This window comes from Nicotiana tomentosiformis, chromosome 5 (assembly GCF_000390325.3).
Source record: "Nicotiana tomentosiformis chromosome 5, ASM39032v3, whole genome shotgun sequence".
NCBI lineage: Eukaryota > Viridiplantae > Streptophyta > Magnoliopsida > Solanales > Solanaceae > Nicotiana > Nicotiana tomentosiformis.
The window spans coordinates 120412281-120435757 of NC_090816.1; positions in this window are offsets into that span (position 1 = coordinate 120412281).

A 23477-nucleotide genomic window follows, 5' to 3' on the forward strand; every position below is an offset into this window, starting at 1 on the left:
GGCGATTTTTGGAGAGTTTTAAGTGGGGGTTTTTTTTATCTTCTATGCCAAGGTAAGTTATTCCCATCCATTGCAAGATAAATACATAGTTTTTATATGGATTCAAGCATGAAAATTCGCATAAATTTGGAATTTTGAAGGAAAACCTAGAAATTTATATTTTTGGATTTTGATCACGAAATTGGACATGGAATTTGGAATAAATTATATATTTGAGTTCGTGGGGTTATGGATAATATTTATCTTCAAAAATTTTTGGAATCCGGGCACGTGGGCCCGAGGGTGATTTTTATCGACTTTTCGAGCGGAGTTGGAAATTGTTATAGATTGGATTAGAATGAGCATTAGAGTATATATTTATGAATTTGCACATTTATTGACTAGTTTTGGAGCGTTGGGCTTCGGTTAGAGTTGTTGGAAAGGTTTTTGGAGCCGGTTATGGAACTTCAGAGCGAGGTAAGTCTCCTTTCTAACTTTGTAAGAGGGAATTAACCCCATAGGTGAATCAAATTATTATGCGCTTCTATTTGTGGGGGCTACGTACGCACGAGGTGACGAGAGTCCATGCGTAGCTATTATTATGCTTATGTCCGGGTAGTCGAGGACCCACACTACAAAAAAAACCTGGAATTAACTACAAACGTCGTCGCTAATATGTGGCTAAAATGCTTGTAGCTAGCAGAATTTCTTGATAATCCATCGTTAATCTGTCGCTAAATGAGATTAGTGACAAATTTTTCTGTTTAGCTACAGAATTTGCCCGTCGCTAAAATATGATTTTTTAGTAGTGCCATATAATATTGTACTTGCGAGGTTTGCGCCCTACTTGTTAATTTAATTGTTTAAAATATTTAGAAACTCGATAAAGGAATTTTAAAAAGGTTAAACTTTATTTACTTGACGTTTAAATGAGAATTGGTAATTCTTGGAATATTATCCCCTTAATAAATCTTGAATTGGTTGTTTAATGTGTTTTCTCTTTTGTGGAGCGGTCCGAACACCTTGGTAGCAGATAGATGCTTCTATGGTTCGCGTTGTTTGACCCTCGGTAGTGCACAATTTAAATATTTAGGTTGGATCGGGCCGTACGACCTCGGCATGATTTACGGATGATTGAATTGGTTGCTTTGGAATTTATAATAATTGATATTGCTTCATTGGCCTGATATACAAAATGTTAAATGATGAAAATAAATTTTGAAATTTTTTATTAACAAAAGAATTGTTTACTTACTTCATGTTATTGAGTTTACAACCGTTCTATACAATCCATGCTTAATTATATTATCGATACTTTATTGTTAGCCCATAGTAAGTGTCGGAGTCAACCCCTCATCACTACTTCTTCGAGGTTAGACTGGATACTTACTGGGTACGCGTTGATTTACGTACTCATACAATACTTGCTGCACATTCTTTTGTGCAGGTGTACTTATGTCTAGTGACCCTATGGGCGTAGAGGCACGGTTATTGCAGGGATTCAGGTGAGCTGCATTCCACGTTACGAGTCCGCAGCATGCACAGAGTCTCTATCCGAGTTATTTTACATTTTTCCTGTCTAATTTTGTATTCTAGGCAGATGTTGTATTTTATCATACTTCCTAGTTAATGCTCATGCACTTGTGACACTGGGTTTTGGGGATGCTTTTGGGTTGTCCTGTATTAAAGTTGTAAGAATATTGTCATTTACTCTGTAAATTGTATTCCTTACTATTTAATTGAAGAAAAATCATGATTTCAAAAATACTAGATGAGCAATGAAGTAAATCATTTAATTGTAGGCTTGCATGACAGCAGTATTAGGCGCCATCACGACCCTAAATGGATTTTGGGTCATGACACTAATCTGGTCGCTAAAAGCCCCTTTCCCGTCGTTAAAAGTGCCAAATCTAGTCGCTAAAGGTGCGCACTAGAACTGTTTACACCAACAGTTTATTTTTCACGAAAAAGGCTCTAAGTCCATCATACGAACTCAGAATTCGACGATTCTTGTTCCTATGAGTCACAAATAATAATACGAACCTAGTCGTTCAATTTAAACTCAATTCAGAGATCACTTTCTCAATGAGATACCAATTTCACTCGTTAAACAATTAATTCATGTTTCGCACTAAAACCCCAATCTCCACTTGATGAAATTAGACCAAACATTCCAGATCATTCCTATAATTCATTATCAAACTCCCGGAAGTCTCGAAATCAAATTTCGATCTCTAGAACAAAAAATGGACCTTTGGATCATTACATGCTTATGCTCAAAACACCAAACTCTTCACAAAACTCTTCCCAGAAAGCTTGTAGTATATCAACCATAACTCTTTGTACCCAACTCCAACTGCCAAACGGTTTAAATTTTTGAAAACTATATACAAAGGGCTACAACTTTTAATTTTGGATCATTGCCAAATTCCTTATAGCTTACGATATATAAGCTTCCAAAGGCAGTTCTATGCAACCGAAATTTCTGTGATGCACAGTGCCAGGCAAAACAACTGCAGTACCAGGCTTCGATTAGTCGATCATAACTTTCTATACAAATATCCAAATAGTGAATGGTTTACATTTCTGGAAACTAACTCAAAGGGCTACAACTTTTATTTTTGAATCATCTCTAAATTCCTTGCAGATTACGAGATATAAGCATTCAAAGTCAACTCTGTGCAACAAAATTTTCTGCGATGCACACTGCTGTAGCAAAACAACAGCAGTTAAAAATGGCCTAGAAATGGTCCGAAACCACTCCGAAACTCACCCGAGCCCCTTGGGACCCCGTCCGAATATACCAACAAGTCCCAAAACATATTACGGACTTAGTCGAGCCCTCAAATCACATCAAACAATGCTAAAAACACGAATCATACTCCAATTCAATCCTAATAAAACTAACAAATTTTAACTTTTACATTCGATGCCGAAACCTATCAAATCGAGTCCGATTGACCTCAAATTTTACACACAAGTCATAAATGACATAACGGATTCAAAATTGGATTCCGACCCCGATATCGAAAAGTCAACTCCTCGGTCAAACTTTCTAAAATCTTTTATTTTTCAACTTTCGCCAAAATGAGTCGAATTGTCGTACGGACATCCAAATTCAGACATACGCCGAAGTCCGAAATAACCATACAAAGCTATTGAAATCATCAAAATTCCATTCCGGAGTCGTTTGCTCAAAAGTCAAATCTCCGGTTAGAAATTCAAGCTTTATAAATGAGAATTGTTCTTTCAATTAAATTCTGAATCTTCCGAAAACCAAACTCGACCTCACGCGTGGTCATAATACATATTACGAAGTTGCTCGGGACCTTAAGTCACTGAATAGAATATAAATTCTCAAAACGATAAGTCGGGTCGTTACACCAAGCATTGGTTAGGAATATATATGCACAAGGTTTTTTTTATTTATTTATATTAATAGACTAATTAGGTTTTTTTAAGAAAGATTTTTTTAGTAATTTAACTTTTAACTTATGGGCTTCATTAAAGAGTCAAAGTATACAACTAAATTAGAATTTGAGTATGTCATGACCTAATTCCATTATAGGTCGTGATGGCACCCAACACCGTTGTTAGGCAAGCCAACACTGATCAATCTAGTGGTTTCCCGATTCTAATAAGTTTCTAGGTGGATAACATTCCTCATTGTTGAAAGATTTAGGAATTTACAGATGTAAAATAATTAAACGAAAGCAACTGAGTGAAAATCGTAATCATAAAAATAAATCCAAAATGATAAGTCTACTAGCGTGTGCCAAGATCTGGTATCACAAGTGTGTGGGCTACTAGTAGAATATACAAAATATCTCTACTCCACTGTTTGAAATATAATAGAAGGAAAAGAAATTAAAAAGAGACTCTGGTTGCTGCTGAACGACTCGGAAGGGCAGCTCACCGTGTGGTCTCGGACCAAAAATCAAGTATGCGCGTCGGACTGATAACTAGATGCACTTGCCTCAGATCCTGCACATCAAGTGCAGAAGTGTAACGTGAGTACATAAACCATATGTACCCAGTAAGTATCCAGTCTAACCTCGAAGAAGTAGTGACGAGGGGTCGACTTTGACACTTACTATGGGCTAAAAATACTATGCCAAAATTTACAAATAAGCATGGATTTCGTGAAAAATACTGAAAACTCAATAACAAGAAATAATAAATAATTCTTTCACAAGTACTAAGTCCCAAATCTTATTTTCATCATTTAACAATTTATCTCTCAAGCCAATAAAGCAATATCAATTATAAATGATTCCAAAGATGTATCATGCGCAAATTATATCGAGGTTGTACGGCCCGATCCAATATAAATATTTAAATTGTGCACTGCCGAGGGTCGAACGGCTCGAACCATAGATGCATTTATATGCTACCGAGGCGTTCGGCCCGCTCCACAAAAAAAAATCCTTTAAAGAAACACAAATTCTCAATAACAGCCAAGTGTTCCATTCACAACTTCAAGTAAGTTAAATTTAACCTTTTAAAAATTTCCTTCATAAGTTTCCAATCTAACTTAAGCAATTAAATTAACATTTAAGGGTGCAAACATCTCAAGTATAGCATGATATGGGTCTTAGACTACCCGGACAATAGCATAATTAGTAGCTACATATGGACTCTCGTCACCTCGTGCGTACGTAGCCCTCACAAATAGAAACACATGTTAATCAATTCACCTATGGGGATAATTCCCTCTTACAGAGTCAGAAAAGAGACTTACCTTATCTCAAAGCCTACTTTCTGGTCAAAGATTGTGCTCAAACCCTCAATTTTGCGCCAAATGACTCGCAACTAGTCAAATTTTATTTAAAATAATTAATACACGCTTAAAATTTCATATCCCAACTATCAAAGTGATTTCCCAAGCCTATTTGCAGAATTGCTAAAATTCACCCCGAGCCCACGTGCCCGGATTCCGGAAATTTTTGAAGTAAGTTATTACTCATAACCTCATGAACTCAAATATATGATTTTTACTAGATTCCATAATGAATTTCATGATTAAATCTCATTTTTATCAAAAACCTAGGTTTTCACCTGAATCCATAATTTTTACTAATTTACATGTTATAATCTACCCATAAACTATGTATTTAAGACATATTGTATAGAAATTACATACCTCAAAGTGCTACGTGAAATCCCCTCTCAAGAGCTCCAAATATCGCCCAATAATGGAAATAAATAAGCCAAAATGACTAAGTCCCAATAATGGTCGCAGGGCCGCACCTGCGTTGTCACTTCTGTGGACAAAATTCCGCTTCTGCGGAAGTGCCCAAGTAGGCAGGATCCACTTCTGCGGATGGGGTTCCGCTTCTATGGTCCCGCTTTGCCACGACCCAAACTTCCCCCGTATAACGTCGTGACGACACCTAGTCTCTAAGACTAGGTAAGCCTAACAAATTGCAGAAAATAACAATAATAGAAGCAAAACTAAACAACTAACTGCATTAGATACTGAATAACCAATAATAATGCTGCTCCGTATATACAATAACCAAAACACTAGACATACACAGTTTCCCAAAACCCGGAATATCATAAGTCACAAGCTACATAAGGAAACTGGAATCTCTATACACCAGAGTCTGATAAAAGAAATACGGAAAGTAGATGACATAGAAGAGAATAGAGGGGGGACTCCGAGGTCTGCGGACGTGGCAGATATACCTTGAAATCTTTGTACAGCAACAAGCACTCTCAGCTAGTAGCGGGGCTGATAAGAAGTACCTTGATCTACACACAAAACATGTGCAGAAGAGTAGCATGAGTATACTACAACGATACCCAGTAAGTGCCAAGCCTAACCTCGGTAGAGTAGTGACGAGGTCAGGTTCGGGCCCAACTGGTATAAAATAATAAGACAGATGCTATAATAAACATGAAGTAAAAACGGAGAAGACAACATCAAATATTCATAAAGCAATAACAACACCGCATAATGATATAATAACAAGGGCACTCCCGAGATACCGTCTCGTAGTCCCAAAAGTAAATATACAGGGAGAACTCCCGAGGAACCGCCTCGTAGTCTCAAAAGTAAATGTGCAGGGAGAACTCCCGAGGAACCGCCTCGTAGTCTCAAAGTAAATATGCAATACAGGGGGATCTCCCTAGTAAACGTCTCGTAGTCCCACAGTAAATATGTAGTACAGGATGATCTCCCGGGATACCGTCCTGTAGTCCCAAAATAAATACGCAACTCAAACAAATGAATATAACAGTTACAACAAGAAAACCTATAATTTAGGCTAAGTACAATTCAAGAAAGAAACAGGACTTACTAAACATGCTACAAAGATTTAAAATAGGCAATTAGGACACGCAGACATGCTATTCTAGGCAAACATGATAACTACACATGCTAGTATACTCAGATAAGATGGAAACAGGCTATTACTCAATAAAAATCAGGTTTTCCACAAGTACCATATATACGCACTCGTCACCTCGCGTACACGGTGCTCACATATCATAACAACACCAAATCCTAAGGGGATTTCCCCCACACAAAGTTAGGCAAGCTACTTGCCTCGAACCAAGCTCAAATCAATCCGTAACAATGTTTTTCCCTCGATTATCTGACTCCGAATCGACCAAGTCTATCCAAAAACAATTGCATATCATAAATACAACTATAAGAAATTAATCTAATTAATAAAATCAAGACTTTAACAAAAATTCCGAAATTTATCCTAAAAGGTCGACTCAGGCCCACGTCTCGGAATTATAAATCACAAAATCCGAAAGCCCATTAACTCACGAGTCCAACCATATCAATTTTATCAAAATCCGACCTCAAATGACCACTCAAAACCCAAAATCAAACTCTTCAAATCCCTAGCCTCAAACCCCCAAATTCCACCTTAAATACACACTAACTAGGTGGAACAATAAATGGGGAAGCGAGATTATTGATCAAAAATAAGCACAAGGGACTTACCTCAAGAAATCCCTCGAAAATGCTCTCAAGAAATCGCCAAACCCGAGCTAAAAATGTTTAAAATGAGCAAAAATCGCGAACCCTTGCATTTAACTGTTCTGTCCAGCATTTCCGCATCTGCGGACCTCTAGTCGCACCTGCGACTCCGCACCTGCGGAAAACCCATCGCAGGTGCGGATTCCACTTATGGCCAGAGTTTCCGCTTCTGCGGACCAAGGATCGCACCTGCGATCTCGCTTCTGTGGAGACCCTTCCGCTCCTGCGATCCCAAACCTCCCAAGCCTCTCCGCTTCTGCGTTCAAGCGTCCGCAGAAGAGACTCCGCTCCTGCGGCTTTCATGTTGCACCTGCGACCCCAGGCCAAACTCCTCTAGCCCACATCTGCGATCCTCCTCTCGCACATGCGAGTCCGCACCTGCGGTCACCCCACCGCAGGTGCGAAAACACCAGAAACCAGAATTCAGCAATTTGCATAAGTCCAAATTCAATCCGTTAAGCATCTGAAACACACCTGAGGTCCTCGGGACCTCAACCAAACATACCAACCAGTCCTATAACACCATACAAACTTAGTCGAGCCCTTAAATCACATTAAACAACGCTAAAACAATAATTACACATCGATTCAAGCCTAATGAACTTCAAAATTTCAAACTTCTACATCCGATGCCGAAACCTATCAAATCAAGTCCGATTGACCTCAAATTTTGCTCACAAGTCATAATTGACATTACGGACCTATTCCAACTTCCGGAATCAGATTCCAACCCCGATGTCAAAAAGTCCTCTACCGATCAAAATCTCCAAAAATTCGGCTTTCGCCATTTCAAGCCTAAATGAGCTACAGACCTCCAAAACACAATCCGGACATGCCCCTAAGTCCAAAATCACCCAACTGAGCTAATGGAACTAACAAAACTCCATTTCGGAGTCGTCTTCACACAGTTCCGACTACGGACAAAATCCTAAGACTTTAACTTCTGTTTAGGGACTAAGTGTCCCAAAACACTTCGAAAACAAAAACAAACGTCCGGCAAGTCACATAAGCTGAAACAGATACGAGGAAAGCAGTAAATAGGGGATCGGGGCTATAACTCTCAAAACGACCGGCCGGGTCATTACATCCTCCCCCTCTTAAAATAATCATTCGTCCTCGAACGAGTATAGAGACATACCTGAAGTGGTGAAAATATGAGGATAACGGCTGCGCATAACCTTCTCGCTCTCTCAGGTCTCCTCCTCGACCGGCTGACCCCTCCACTGAACCTTCACGGAAGTAATGTTCTTTGACCTCAGCTTTCGAACCCGTCTATCCAAAATAGCCATTGGCTCCTCAACATAAGATAGATCTTTGTCCAATTGGGCTGAGATGAAATCCAAAACATGAGTCGCATCGCCGTGATACTTCTGGAGCATAGAAACATGGAATACCGGATGGACTCCTGCTAAACAGGGAGGTAAGGAAAGCTCATAAGCAACCTCCCCAACTCACTACAACACCTCAAATGGGCCGATAAACCTTGGGCTCAGCTTGCCCTTCTTCCCGAACCTCATAACGCCCTTCATAGGTGAAACCCGGAGCAAGACCCGCTCTCCAACCATGAATGCAACATCGTGAACCTTCCGGTCCGTATAACTCTTCTGTCTGGACTGGGCTGTGCGAAGTCGATCCTGAATTACCTTAACCTTATCCAAGGCATCCTGAACCAAGTCTGTACCCAATAATCTAGCCTCGTCCGGCTCGAACCAACCCACTGGAGACCGACACCGCCTACCATACAGAGCCTCGTACGGTGCCATCTAAATGCTCGACTGATAACTATTGTTGTAGACAAACTCCGCAAGTGGCAAGAACTGATCCCAAGCACCCCCAAAATCAATCACACAAGCATGGAGCATATCCTCTAGTGTTTGAATAGTGCGCTCGGACTGTCCATCCGTCTGAGGGTGAAATGTTGTGCTCAGCTCAACCCGAGTACCCAACTCCTGTTATACAACCTCCAAAACCGTGATGTAAATTGCATACCTCAGTCAGAGATGATAGATACCGGTACACCATGAAGCCTGACAATCTCGCATATATAAATTCGAGCCAACTGCTCAGAAGAATAGGTAGTCATCACAGGAATGAAATAAGCTGACTTGGTCAGCCTATCCACAATCACCCAAACTGCGTCAAACTTTCGCTGAGTCTGTGGGAGCCCAACAACGAAATCCATAGTGATCCGCTCTCATTTCCACTCCGGAGTCTCTATCTTCTAAAGCAATCCACCTGGTCGTTGATTCTCATACTTAACCTGCTGACAATTTAGACACCAAGCCACAAACTCCACTATGTCCTTCTTCATCCTCCTCCACCAGTAATGCTGCCTAACGTCCTGATACATCTTCACGGCACCCGGATGAATGGAGTACCGCGAACTATGAGCCTCCTGGATTATCAACTCACGCAATCCATCCATATATTCTGCCTAAAGGATGAGCAGATTGGGGTCATCATACTGACGCTCCCTGATACGATCATAAAGAGAAGACCGAGAGACCACATAATCCAATACTCGACTCGGCTCAAAAATATCCAATCTCACAAACTGGCTGGCTAAGGCCTGAACATCCAACGCCATGGGCCTCTCTGTTGCAGGTAGATATGCTAAGCTCCCCAAACTCTCTGCCTGGTGACTCAAAGCATCGTCCACCACATTGGCCTTCCCAGGGTGGTACAAAATGGTGATATCATCTTAAGCAACTCTAACCACCTACTCTGATGCAAATTAAGATCCTTCTGCTTGAACAGAAGCTGCAAACTCCGGTGATCGGTGTAGATCTCATAAGGAACACCGTACAAATAGTGCCGCCAAATCTTCAAGGCATGAACAATAGCTACTAACTCAAGGTTATGGACAGGGTAGTTCTTTTCATGAACCTTCACCTGTTTGGACACGTAGGCAATCACCCTACAGTCCTGCATCAACACCGCACCGAGACCAATCCACGATGCATCACATTATACAGTTCAAGATCCTGAACCTGTAGGCAATACCAATACTAGGGTTGTAGTCAAAGCTGTCTTGAGCTTATGAAATCTCTCCTCACACTCTTCTGTCCACCTGAACGGAGCACCCTTCTGGGTCAGCCTGGTCATATGTGCTGCAAAAGATGAGAAACTCTCTACAAATCGACAGTAATACCCCGCCAAACCAAGAAGGATCTCCATAGCTGAGGACGGTATGGACCAACTCTGCACTGCTTCAATCTTCTTCGGATCCACCTGAATCCCATCACTCGATACTATATGACCCAAGAATGCCACTAACTCTAGCCAAAACTCACACTTTGAGAATTTTGCATATAACCTCTTTTCTCTCAAGGTTTGAAGCACAGTCATCAGGTGCTGCTCATGATCCTCCTGAGTCCGGGAGTACACCAGAATGTCATCAATAAACACAATAACGAATGAGTCAAGGTAGGGCCGGAACACACTGTGCATCAAGTGCATAAAAGTTGCGGGTGCATTGGTCAGCCCAAAAGACATCACAAGAAACTCGTAGTGACCATACCGAGTTTTGAAAGTAGTTTTCGGGATATTTGGCTCCCGGATCTTCAACTGATAATAGTCTGAACGTAAGTCAATCTTGGAAAACACTCTGGCACCCTGTAACTAATCAAATAAGTCATCAATACGAGGAAATGGATACCTGTTCTTCACTGTAACTTTATTCAGCTGGCGATAATCAATGCACATACGCATAGAACCATTCTTCTTCTGCACAAACAAGACAAGAGCACCCCAAGGTGACACACTGGGCCGAATGAATCCCTTATCAAGCAACTCATATTACTGCTCCTTCAACTTCTTCAACTCAGGAGGAGCCATACGATACGGAGGAATAGAGATGGGTTGAGTGCCCGACAACAAATCAATGCCAAAATCAATATCCTTGTCGGGCGGCATGCTCGGAAGATCAATTGGAAACACATCTGGAAAGTCCCTCACTACTGGAACTGACTCAACTGTAGGGGTTAAATACTGACATCTCTCACATAAGCTAGATACACGTCACACCCCTTATTAACTATTCGTTGAGCTTTAAGAAATGAAATAACTCTGCTGGAAGTATACTCTAAGGTACCTCTCCACTCTAATCGCGGTAATCCTGGCATAGCCGGCGTCACAGTCTTAGTATGACAATCAAGAATAGCATAATAGGGCGACAACTAGTCCATGCCCAAGATAACATCAAAGTCTACCATACTGAGCAATAATAAATTGGCTCTGGTCTCAAAACCACTAAGAGCAATCAAACACAACCGATACACGTGGTCCACAACAAGAAAAAATCTCCCACAGGAGTAGACACATAAACGAGGGAACTCAAAGAATCCCGAGATACGCCTAAATACGGGGCAAAATAAGAGGACACATAGGAATATGTAGAGCCTGGATCAAATAGGACCGACGTGTCTCTATGACAGACTAGAACAATACCTGTAATGATAAAGTCGGAAGAAACTGCCTCTATACAAGCAAGAAGAGCATAATATCTAGCCTGGCCTCCCCCTCTAGGGCGACCTCACCGACCTCCACCTCGAGCTGACTGAGTAGGTGGGGTGGTAGCTGATGCTGAAATCGTAGCCTGAGGACCCGGTGGAGCACGCGATGGCTGAGAAGTCTGTGGAGGTGCACCCATCCTAAGTCTGGGGCAATCCCTCACGATATGGCGAGTGTCGCCACACTCAAAACGAGCCCTCAGAGAACGTGGCTGATGTGACTGGCTCGGGCGAGGTCTGCTGGACTGACCGCTAAAAGCACCCCATTCAGGAGGTGCACTCGATACTGGCAGTGCATAATAAGGCTCTTGGGGCCTAGAAGGGACCGGAATACCACTGGCGGCTGGAAGTGCTGAATGAACTGGGTGACTCACATAATCCCTACTGTGGCGAGCTGTTAGGGCACGAGCACAAGAATAAGAACCAGTCTCTCGAAACCTCTTGGCCTCTCTCTTCTCTCTATCCCGGGAAAGCATGCCCTCCAATCTCCTGGCGATACTCACAACTTGCTGATAAGAAATATCCATCTCCAACTCCCTGGACATACTAATCCAGATACTGGGGTGGAGTCCCTCAATAAGCCGTTGAACCCTCTCTCGAACTATGGCAACGAAGGCCGGTGCATGTCGGGCCAAATTACTGAAGCGGACTGCATACTCTGACACAGTCATAGCACCCTGGTGCAGCTGCTCAAACTCCGCGCGCCATGAGTTCCTGAGGCTCTGAGGGACATACTCTCTTAAAAATATGTCCGAGAACTGAGTCCATGTAAGTGAAGCTGCCTCATCTGGACTACTCAACTCATAAGCACACCACCACTAATAGGCTTCTCCTCTAAGCTGGAAGGTGGTAAAAGAAACCCCACTTGCCTCCGCTACGCCCATAGTACGGAGAATACAATGACACTCCTCTAGAAAACCTTGCGCATCATTTGTAGCAAATCCGCTGAAGGTAGGTGGGTGGTACTTCTTTTACCTCTCAAGTCTGAGCTGCTCTGCCTTAGAAGCGGATGTCCTAGTCTCGTGCTGAACCGGAGATACCGGTTGCATCAGTATAATCTCTGGAACCTGGTCGGCCTGAACCCGCTACTCTGGAGTATCGGCGACGGGAGTCTGTGCTCCTCCCCCGGCCTGAGATGTGGCAGGAGCAAGTAGAATCAATCCAGCAAGAGCTAAGGTGTTGAACATGCTCAAAAACTGAGCTAGGGTCTCCTGGAGAGCTGGTGCAGCAACAGGTGCCTTAGGTGTCTTCCCTCCAGCTAGAGCTACTGGGGCTTCTCTGTAGCGGCTCGTGCGAGTGCTCTGGCTGCACCACATGGACTTCCTCTGCCTCTACCCCTTCCCAGACCTCTTGCGGCTCAAGTAGGGGCCATGGGTACCTGGTCATCAGATCTGCATGTACGTGTCCTCACCATCTGTGAGAGAATAGAATGCAGAAGTTTAGAATTTCGAAGTCAACAATTTCGTATGACAAGGAATCAAATAAGTTTAATTTTTTTCTAACAGTTTCACAGCCTCCTGAAGATAAGTACAGATGTTTCTGTACCAATCCGCGAGACTCTAATAAACTGGCTTGTGACTCACGACACTTGTGAACCTAGAGCTCTGATACCAACTTGTCACGACCCAAACTCCCTCTGTATAACGTCGTGATGACACCTAATCTCTACAACTAGGTAAGCCTAATAAATTGCGGGAAAAAATAATAATGGAAGCAAAACTAAACAACTAACTGCATTAGATACTGAATAACCAATAATAATGCGGCTCGGCATATACAATAACCAAAACACTAGACATATATAGTTTCCCAAAATCCGAAACATCATAAGTCACAAGCTACAGAAGGAAACTAGAATCTCTATACACAAGTCTGATAAAAGAAATACTGAAAATATATGACATAGAAGAGAATAGAGGGGGACTCCGAGGTCTGCGGACACGGCAGATATACCTTAAAGTCTCCGTACAGCAGCAAGCACTCTCAGCTAGTAGCGGGGCTGATAAGAAGTACCTGGATCTGCACACAAAATATGTGCAAAAGAGTAGCATGAGTACACAACGGTACCCAGTAAGTGCCAAGCCTAACCTCGATAGAGTAGTGACGAGGTCAGGTCCGAGCCCTACTGATATATAATAATAAGACAGATGCTATAATAAATATGAAGTAAAAACGGAAAAGACAACAACAAGTATTCACAAAGCAATAACAACACCGCACAATGATATAACAACAGGGGCGCTCCTGAGATACCGTCTCGTAGTCCCATAAGTAAATATACAGGGAGAACTCCCGAGGTACCACCTCGTAGTCTCAAAAGTAAATATGCAGGGAGAATTCCCGAGGAACCACCTAAGTAGTCTCAAAAGTAAATGTGCAGGGAAAACTCCCGAGGAACCGCATCGTAATCTCAAAGTAATTATGCAGTACAAGGGGATCTCCTGAGTAAACACCTCGTAGTCCCAAAGTAAATATGCAGTACAGGGGGATAACTACACATGCTAGTATACTCAGATACGATGAAAATAGGCTATTACTCAATAAAAATCAGGTTTTTCCACAAATAGCCCGTGTACGCACTCGTCACCTCGCGTACACGACGCTCACATATCATAACAACACCAAATCCTAAGGGAATTTCCCCCACACAAAGTTAGGCAAGCCACTTACATCGAACCAAGCTCAAATCAATCTGTAACAATGCTTTTCCCTCGATTATCTGACACTGAATGGCCCAAGTCTAGCCAAAAATAATTGTATATCATAAATACAGCTATAAGAAATTAATCTAATTAATGAAATCAAGACTTAATAAAATTCCGAAATTCATCCTAAATAGTTGACTCGGGCCCACGTCTTAGAATCGGAAAAAAATCACAAAATCCAAAAAGCCCATTCACTCACGAGTCCAACCATACCAATTTTATCAAAATCCAACCTCAAATGACCACTCAAAACCCAAAATCAAATTCTTCAAATCCCTAGCCTCAAACCCTCAAATTCCACCTTAAATACACACTAACTAGGTGGAAAAATAAATGAGGAAGCGAGATTATTGATCAAAAATAAGCACAAAGGACTTACCTCAAGAAATCCCTCGAAAATGCTCTCAAGAAATCGCCAAACCCGAGCTCAAAATGTTTAAAATGAGCAAAAATTGCGAACCCTTGCATTTAAGTGTTTTGTCCAGCATTTCCGCATCTGCGGACCTATAGTCGCACTTGCGACGCCGCACTTGCAGAAAAACCATCGCATGTGCGGATTCCACTTATGGCCAGGGTTTCCTCTTCTGTGGACCAAGGATCGCACCTGCGATCTCGCTTCTGCGGAGACCCTTCCGCTCCTGCGATCCCAAACCTCCCAAGCCTCTCTGCTTCTGCGTTCAAGCTTCAACAGAAGCGACTCCACTCCTACGGCCTTCATGTCACACCTGCGACCCCAGGCCAAAATCCTCCAGCCAGCATCTTCGATCCTCCTCTCGCACGTGCTAGTCCGCACCTGTGGTAACCCCACAGCAGGTGTGGAAACACCAGAAACCAGAAACTTCAGCAATTTGCATAAGTCCAAATTCAATCCGTTAAGCATCTGAAACACACCCGAGGCCCCCGGGACCTCAACCAAACATACCAACCAGTCCTATAACACCATACGAACTTAGTCAATCCCTTAAATCACATTAAACAACGCTAAACCATGAATTACACATCGATTCAAGCCTAATGAACTTCAAAGTTTTAAACTTCTACATCCGACGTCGAAACCTATCAAATCAAGTCTGATTGGCCTCAAATTTTGCACACAAGTCATAATTAACATTACGGACCTATTCCAACTACCGGAATCGAATTTCGGCTCCTATATCAAAAAGTTCACTACCGGTCAAAATCTCCAAAATTTCGACTTTCGCCATTTCAAGCCTAAATGAGCTACAGACCTCCAAAACACAATCCGGACACGCCCCTAAGTCCAAAATCACCCAACAGATCTTACGGAACCGACGAAACTCTATTCCGGAGTAGTCTTCATACAGTTCTGACTACAGACAAAATCCTAAGACTTTAACTTCCGTTTAGGGAGTAAGTGTCCTAAAACACTCCGAAACCAAAAATAAAACCTCCCGGCAAGTCACATAAGCTGATACAGATACGGGGAAAGCAGTAAATAGGGGATCAGGACTATAATTCTTAAAATGACCGTCGGGTCGTTACACGCTTCTGTGAAGGTTGGAGGCGCACCTTTGGATCCTGGGCTACCCTTCCTTGGCCGCTTTTGCGAGCTCGCACCTGCAGCTGGCCAAGCGCAGGTGAGATTATGACAGCAGCTGGGAGCTTCAGATGTTGCTCCCAATTTCCAACTTGGTCCGAGCCTCGTCCGATTGACACTCGGGCCCCCGGTCCCCGCCTAAACATACCAACAAGTTTGGAATCATAAAACGGACTCGCTTGAACTCTCGGAATGCCCAAAACAACATTAAAACTAAGAATCACACCGCAAAACCAATTGAATCAAACTTATGAACTTCAAGTTCTTCAATTTACTCCCAATGCGCCAAAACATACTTGAACTACTCGGAATGACACCAAATTTTGCGTGCAAGTCTTAAATGACATTACGGAACTATTCCCCATTTCGGAATTGTATTTGGACCTCGATATCACCAAAATATGCTCCAAATCAAATTTATAGAACTTCTAAAACCTTCAAAGAATGAGCTTTCTCTATTAGGCTCCAATACGCTCCCGAGTCATCCAAAACCCGATCCGAACATACGCCCAAGTCCAAAATTATCATACGAACTTATTGAAACCACCAAATCCTGATTTTGAGATCGTTTACTCAAAATGTTGACCGAAGTCAAACTTAGCCTTTTAAGGCCAACTTAAGGAACCAAGTGTTCCGATTTCAACCCGAACCCTTCCAAATCCCGAACCAACCATCTCCGCAATTCATAAAACAGTAAAAGTATGTATGGAAAGTCTTACTTAGGGGAACAGGATTCTAGAAAGTAATACGGTCGGTCGGATCGTTACAGAGTACATGGAAAGAAAACGCACAAGACGAAACACACATTTTATTTTTCAATTTCTTGTGCTTTGATATAAATTTCTTTATGGAGAATAGTTCACAACCAAGCACAAGTTTTTAGGAATATATATGCACAAGTGTTTTTTATTTATTTATATTAATAGACTAATTAGATTTTTTTAAGAAAGAATTTTTTTAGTAATTTAACTTTTAACTTATGGTCTTCCCACTTTTATATATATATATATATATATATATATATATATATATATATATATATGTGTGTGTGTGTGTGTGTGTGTGTGTGTGTGTGTGAGAGAGAGAGAGAGAGAGAGAGAGAGAGAGAGAGAAATCAACGCAATCTACTGTTGAGGGCAGTAGGCTAAATCTCAACTTTCTACTATTAGGGCATCTCTAACCCTCCCCCATTTCTCCATAATGGGGGCATTTTTTGCCATAATGGGGCTTTAATGCTCCCTCATTTTTGCCCCCAAAATGAGGGATGAATAGTATTACCCCAAATATGGAGTGACACTATTTATCTCTTCCATTACTATTCATCCTTATTTTATTATTATTTTTATTATTTAACTTTTTAAATTTGTCTCTTTATATATACCTAATTATGTTTATGTAATATCTTTATAATATTAATTTTACATCTTAACTTTGGTGTATAATTTTGAAAAAACAAATTCCCCCATTTATTATTTTTATGTAAAATTGTAAGTTAATCGTGACCCACATTCGCCACAGAAGAAATATTTTGCGATGAAACAAGAATCATGTCGAAAAGATGTTGAACGTGCATTCGGAGTTTTGCAAGCTCGTTTCACAATTGTTGCAGGACCATCACGTTTTTGAAGAAAAGAAGTGTTACATGATATAATAACTACATGTATTATACTGCACAACTTAATAATAGAGGATGAACGTGATCTTAATGCACCAATTCAAGATGATTGGGAATGTCCACCTCCAACGGTAGAAATGGTAGTAGATGAAAATCACCGATTTGAGCAATTTTTAGCTCGACACAAAAATATTAAGGACAAAGATGCTCATTTTGCACTTCGTAATGCATTAATAGATCATTTATGGGAGCATACAAGAGATGGAAGTTGAATATTTATGTAATATTTAATATGAATTTTACCATAATGTAATATATATTTAATTATCTTGTATCTCGATTATTTCACTTTTATTTGAATTATCCGTTAATACATATAATCTATAATATTTTCTTACAAATTATATTATTTAAAAATTTATGGTATAAAATAATTTTATATTAAATTATATGTGATGAATATGTAAAAAAAAAAAAGATTGAATTTCTTTAATAGAAATAAGCAAATAAAATTAAAATAAAAATATTAATATAATATTGAAGAAAGAGAAGAATATAAAATAGAATATTCTTTTTTGGAGTAAAAAATGGAGTAATAGTTGGAGTAACTTTACTCCATTTTGGAGGAGAAAATGTAGGCAAGAGTTGGAGATGGCCTTAGTTGCACTTACTATCTAAAACAATCATTATCGACTACTCTCTTAAGCTATCTTATTGTTTGAAATTAGAATACAATGAGAATCTTAAAAGATAATTATAATTTTTTTATTGGTAGACTTCTTAATGAAATAAGAGTTTTAAAATTAATACTAAAACATAAATAGCGATTAAAATTTTTATTTTCACTTAGTTTTTTGTTCAGTTTAAAAAGAAAATATAAAATATATAATGATATTTGTATAGAAAGTTTAGGCATATCAATACAATCATAGAGCTAGGATATTGAAGTTTAGGTTGTCTTAAATAACAAATTCGCTTTCAATAATATTCGGGGGCTAATAACAAATTATAAACTGCAAATCAATCAACGATATAGAAGTTTTTATTTACTGCTTATAGTATTTAAGAATAAACTATATGGAAAAAAATGAACACATATTTAAGAATAAATTATATGGAAAAAAAATGAACGCATTGCTTAATAAATAAAAATATTTCTATCATCAAATAAACTTTTGTGCAAAAAATATGATGAAAAAAATAATCTTAGCTAGCACAATATGTCGTTAAGTTAAATGAAATATTGATTGTCAAGTTCTCTGATGAAAGCAAAACGTATCTTAATTTTGACTTCGCTAGAGATGATACTACCAACTATTATAGTATTATTAGGAAGAATACTTAAATACTTAGCAACAAATAGCCCTTCACCATAGAAGTTCCTTGTCATAAGATACATGTAACGATCCGACCGGTCATTTTGAACTCAGCACGTTATTCGGCGGTTTGAGGCCATGAGTAACTTCACTTCGGGTATTACGACTTGTACGCATGGTCGGAATTTAATTTCGGGAAGTTTGGAGTCGATTTGGAAAAATAATTATTATTTCGGAAGCCTTAAATTGGAGGAATTGACTAAAGAATTATTTTTGAGCAAACAATCTCGAAATCGGGATTTGAAGGTTCAAACAGGTTCGTATGATAATTTTGGACTTGGGCGTATGCCCGGAGGGGGTTTTGGATGACCCGGGAGCATTCCGGTGCCTATTATGGAAGTTGGCATTTTGGAAGAATTTCATAAAATTTGGGTTGAAGTGAATTTCAATGTTATCGATGTGCGTTTGGGATTCCGGGCGATTAACGGATCGAATTTGGAATTTGAGGAAGAGCTGAAGCAGCTGGAAATCTGGTGTAACCGCACCTGCGTGAAGAGGGCCGCAGGTGAGGTGAATGGTTCGTAGAAGCGAAATGGGCCAAGGCTGCAGAGAACCGCAGGAGCGGAAAGGGCTTGCGCACCTGCGATGGCGCAGGTGCGAGGTCATTAGCCGCAGAAGCCGCAAAAGCCACAGGTGCGGAAGAATTTTGCAGAAACGAGAAGCGCAGATACGACCTTTTGTCCGTAGATGAGGATGGTATTTTTAGTCATTTTCGAATTTTGGAACTCGGTTTGGGCGATTTTGGAGAGGAATTTTTTTACACAACTTGGAGTAAGTGTTCTTGACTCCCTTGTAATTATATTTGTTAAATTAATCTTCATTTTTGGTATGTGATTATCAAATCTTCAAGGGAAAATCGAAGGAAATTTCTATAAATTCATAAAACTGAATTCTTGAGCTTTGAATGTCGATTCAGAGTCGGGTTTGAGTGAAATTAGTATGGTTGAACTCGTAAGTAATTGGGTTATCGGATTTTGTGAGTTTCGTCGGGTTCCGAGATATGGGTCCCACTGCCAACTTTTCGAGCGAAATTGGAAATTTGTTGAAATTTATTAACAATGGATATTATAATACATTTTGATTAATTTGCACATTGTTTGCATAGTTTTGGATCGACAAGCATCGATTTGAGGTATTAGAGTGGCGTTGGAGCGGGCTATGGAGCTTCGGAGCAAGGTAAGTCTCTTGTCTAATCTTGTGAGGGGAAAATTACCCCATAGGTGATTAAATTAATAGTTGTTGCTAAGTGTGGCGGGCTACGTACGCACGAGGTGACGAGAGTCCGAACGTAACTACTATTTATGCTAAAATCCGAATAGTTTAGGATTCAAATCATGAATTACGTGTTTAAATTATATTTTTTATTTAATTAAATTATTTGTAATAGATATTGTGAATTATTAGGGAAAGATAGTAAAAGATGGGAATCTTATATACTTAATTTTCTGTTTAAATTACTCGAATTAATCTTATAATAAATACTCTCATTCCGGAGGTACATAATAAAATATCCTCCTTTCTTGTGGAGCGGGCCTAATGCCTTGGCAGTATAGATGCATCTATGGATCGCGTCGCACGTCCCTCGGCAGTGTACACGACACTCTGGATCGGGCCGTATGACCTCGGCAGAAATCGTGCCTAAAAATAATAATAATTATACGATACCTTGATATTTTAATTGCAGCTTGTGAATATAATTAATAGATTATAAATTATTGCATTTGAAGGAATTTAATTATCTTTGTTGGTTAAATAAGATTATTGTTAGCTCTATGAATCATGTTGATTTAAATAATTTCATATTTTATTTCAATTATTATTATTGACCCTTAGTTAGTGTCAAAGTCGACCATCTCGTCTCTACCTCTTCGAGATTAGGCTTGATACTTACAGGGTACACGTTATTTACGTACTCATGCTACACTTACTGTACATTTTTGTGCATATACGTATATGTCTAGCGGCCTTGTGGGCACAGATGTGTGGTTAATGCGGAGACTTAGGTGAGCTGCATTCTATATTACGATCCACAACCAGTAGAGTCTCCTTCAGAGTTATTTATATATTTCCTGTCTAATTTGTATTCCGGACAGCTGCTGTATTTTAATTTATAATCCTAGTAAATGCTCATGCACTTGTGACACCGAATTTTGGGAGGATTATGGGTGGTTCTGTATTGAATTTGTTAAAAATATTATTATTTACTGTGTAAATCCCCATTCTTTACTATGTATATTAAAGGAAAATATGATTTTAAAAGTAATAAATTATGAGAACCCAATTTAGTATTTATTGTTGACTTTCCTGACAGTGGTGCCCGGCGCCATCACGACCTTAATGGATTTTGGATCGTGACAACATGGTATCAGAGCACTAGGTTCACTTAGGTCTCACGAGTCATAAGCAATCTAGTAGAGTCTTGCAGATCGGTACGGAGACATTTGTACCTATCTTCGAGAGGCTACAGGGCTGTTAGGAGCACTTCCCTTCTTGATTCCTCATCGTGCGATTTAATTCCTTTGAGGCTTATGCCTTTGTTTCTTTCCTATTCAATCTTGTGCGACGTGAAATGCTTGTTATAAATCGGGAATTGAGGAATTGTAATGGTACTACAGATGCGGTGCAGGATGTTTCTCCATGCATAATTGATTGGACTATTGTCGTTGCCTTGCAGAATGATGTTCTGTCATTTCAGCTCAGTAGCTATATTTCTGATGGTTTTGAGGCTATGCACAGGTTGCTACGATGTTCATGAGTTATTATCTCGCGGAACTGATGTAATTGTGGGGTGCTCGTTTATGTGCCGGCGTAGTGAACGACTTGAAAGAAGGTTTTTCTCAGTACATGATGTAGAGGTTCGGCGTTTAATCCCAGCAAAGTAAAGGTAATCGTACTATGAATGTTCAGGTTTGGGGTTGATGGAGTAATGAGGCTTGATATTTTCGAGCGCGGTAGAGTTCTCAATTATGATGTGGTTTCATCGCCTTGTTAAATGCGTTAAGGTTCGCCGGTGTTATAGTTTTCTTCAACTCGCCTTCACGGCGGGGTGTTAGGAATTGGTGTCGGGGAAGCAGTTGTTAGAAATCATGGTGTGCAGTGGTTCAGGATCGAATCGGTGTTCCTAGTGTTGATGGCTCGAGAAGGATGATCTTCGGAGAGGTTTAAAGCTAGTAGCGATCTATTCATTCAAGTGCTACAGAGACAGATTTTGAGTTAAGGAAACAACTGGGCAGCGGAGGATGAGGAAGGACATGTGGGAGGTGTCTTGTGGTGGTTAAGTTCCTAGAAGGCCAAGTGTGAGAAACAGAAGTCGAGTAGTTGCTTAAAGGAGAGGGTTTGACCAAAGTGGGAGAGTGGCAAGGTAGCATATGGGTTACGTGGTAGGATAACAACACGTCTTGAGGAAAGTTTAGAGTGATTAATTTAGAATATTGGCTACTATATTGAAGAGGATTGCATACGATAGGAGGGAGTTGCTTAATATAAAGAAGGATGCAACATGACTTTGGATTGGAATGTATCGTTGCACCTTTAGTTGATATCAACGGGGAGTGAATGGACTTGTACAACTGGTAAACGAGCAGGGGCTCGGGATGATTTGTCAGTTTAGTGGTAATAGTACTCGATGCAGTGTTGTTGGAGGATGTCGGCATGGAATTTTCACAGGTGGGATATCTCCTATGATCAGGTTAGCGGTTGGGTGGTATTGATGGAGCTTCTACAAAGAATTGTTACAAGCTATCCAGTAAGAGGTCGAATATGTGAATGTGGCTAGTAATTCAGAATGTTCATGAAATATGTAACATAAGTATTTCGAGGAATTTGGTGGGTTGATTATGCGAGATTGTGTCAATGGGGGACAAGGAGTCTTGGTGGGTTCCAGAGTTATGTAATGGTAGCTTCAAACTAAGTGGGAGAGCCCTACCGTCTATGATTGGATTGCATGATTATCTACTTGTGAGGTTTCTGGCTATCGGCACACTGGTGAGTTATTACGACTAAGGAAAGAAAACATCAGTGGTAGTTTGAGCAAAGGATTGGAGGAATGTGTGTTATATTTGGGCTTCATTGGTTCATGTTCAATTTTAAGAAGACTCGGGGGTCGTGTAGATGTAATGTACAGGGAAAAGCAAGTCAGCCGGATGTTTCTTTGAGAAGGTGTTCACGTGCTAGCAAGGCTTTGGAGTTTTGATTATAGATGAGACTAAGTCAGAGTGAGTGACTCTCAATAACGGTTTTAGTGGATTCAAAAAAGTTAAGTGTGGTTCCTAAGGATCTCGAGTCCGTAGTATGGTTAAATAACGAGCTTTTTACAGCAGATTATGAAAGGGGCTTGGAGTATTCTACGTTATCTTCGGGTTGTGGTGTAGCATCGGAGAAATGGAAGAAAATGACTTCGGATTCATAGAGGAATTATCACAATGGGTGTACTAGTTCAAAATGCAAACATGCGCACAAGGAGGGTATGAGATGGTTTGTGGGTTTGGAGACAACGTGGTCTCGTGAAATAAGGTCACTCAGGATGAGTGCGAATTTCGGTTCATGATGATTGGAATGGATCTATTGTTATTTCTAAGGAAAGTCTAGGGTAAAATGTGAAGCAGTCGGATCAGTTAGCAATGGTTGAATTGGTATGATAGTGGCAATGATCAGTTCCTTCAGCGTGTTAAGTTATACATGTGATTTATGGTGGTACGTGCGAGGCTTGACGGCCGACGTAACTGATTTTATTT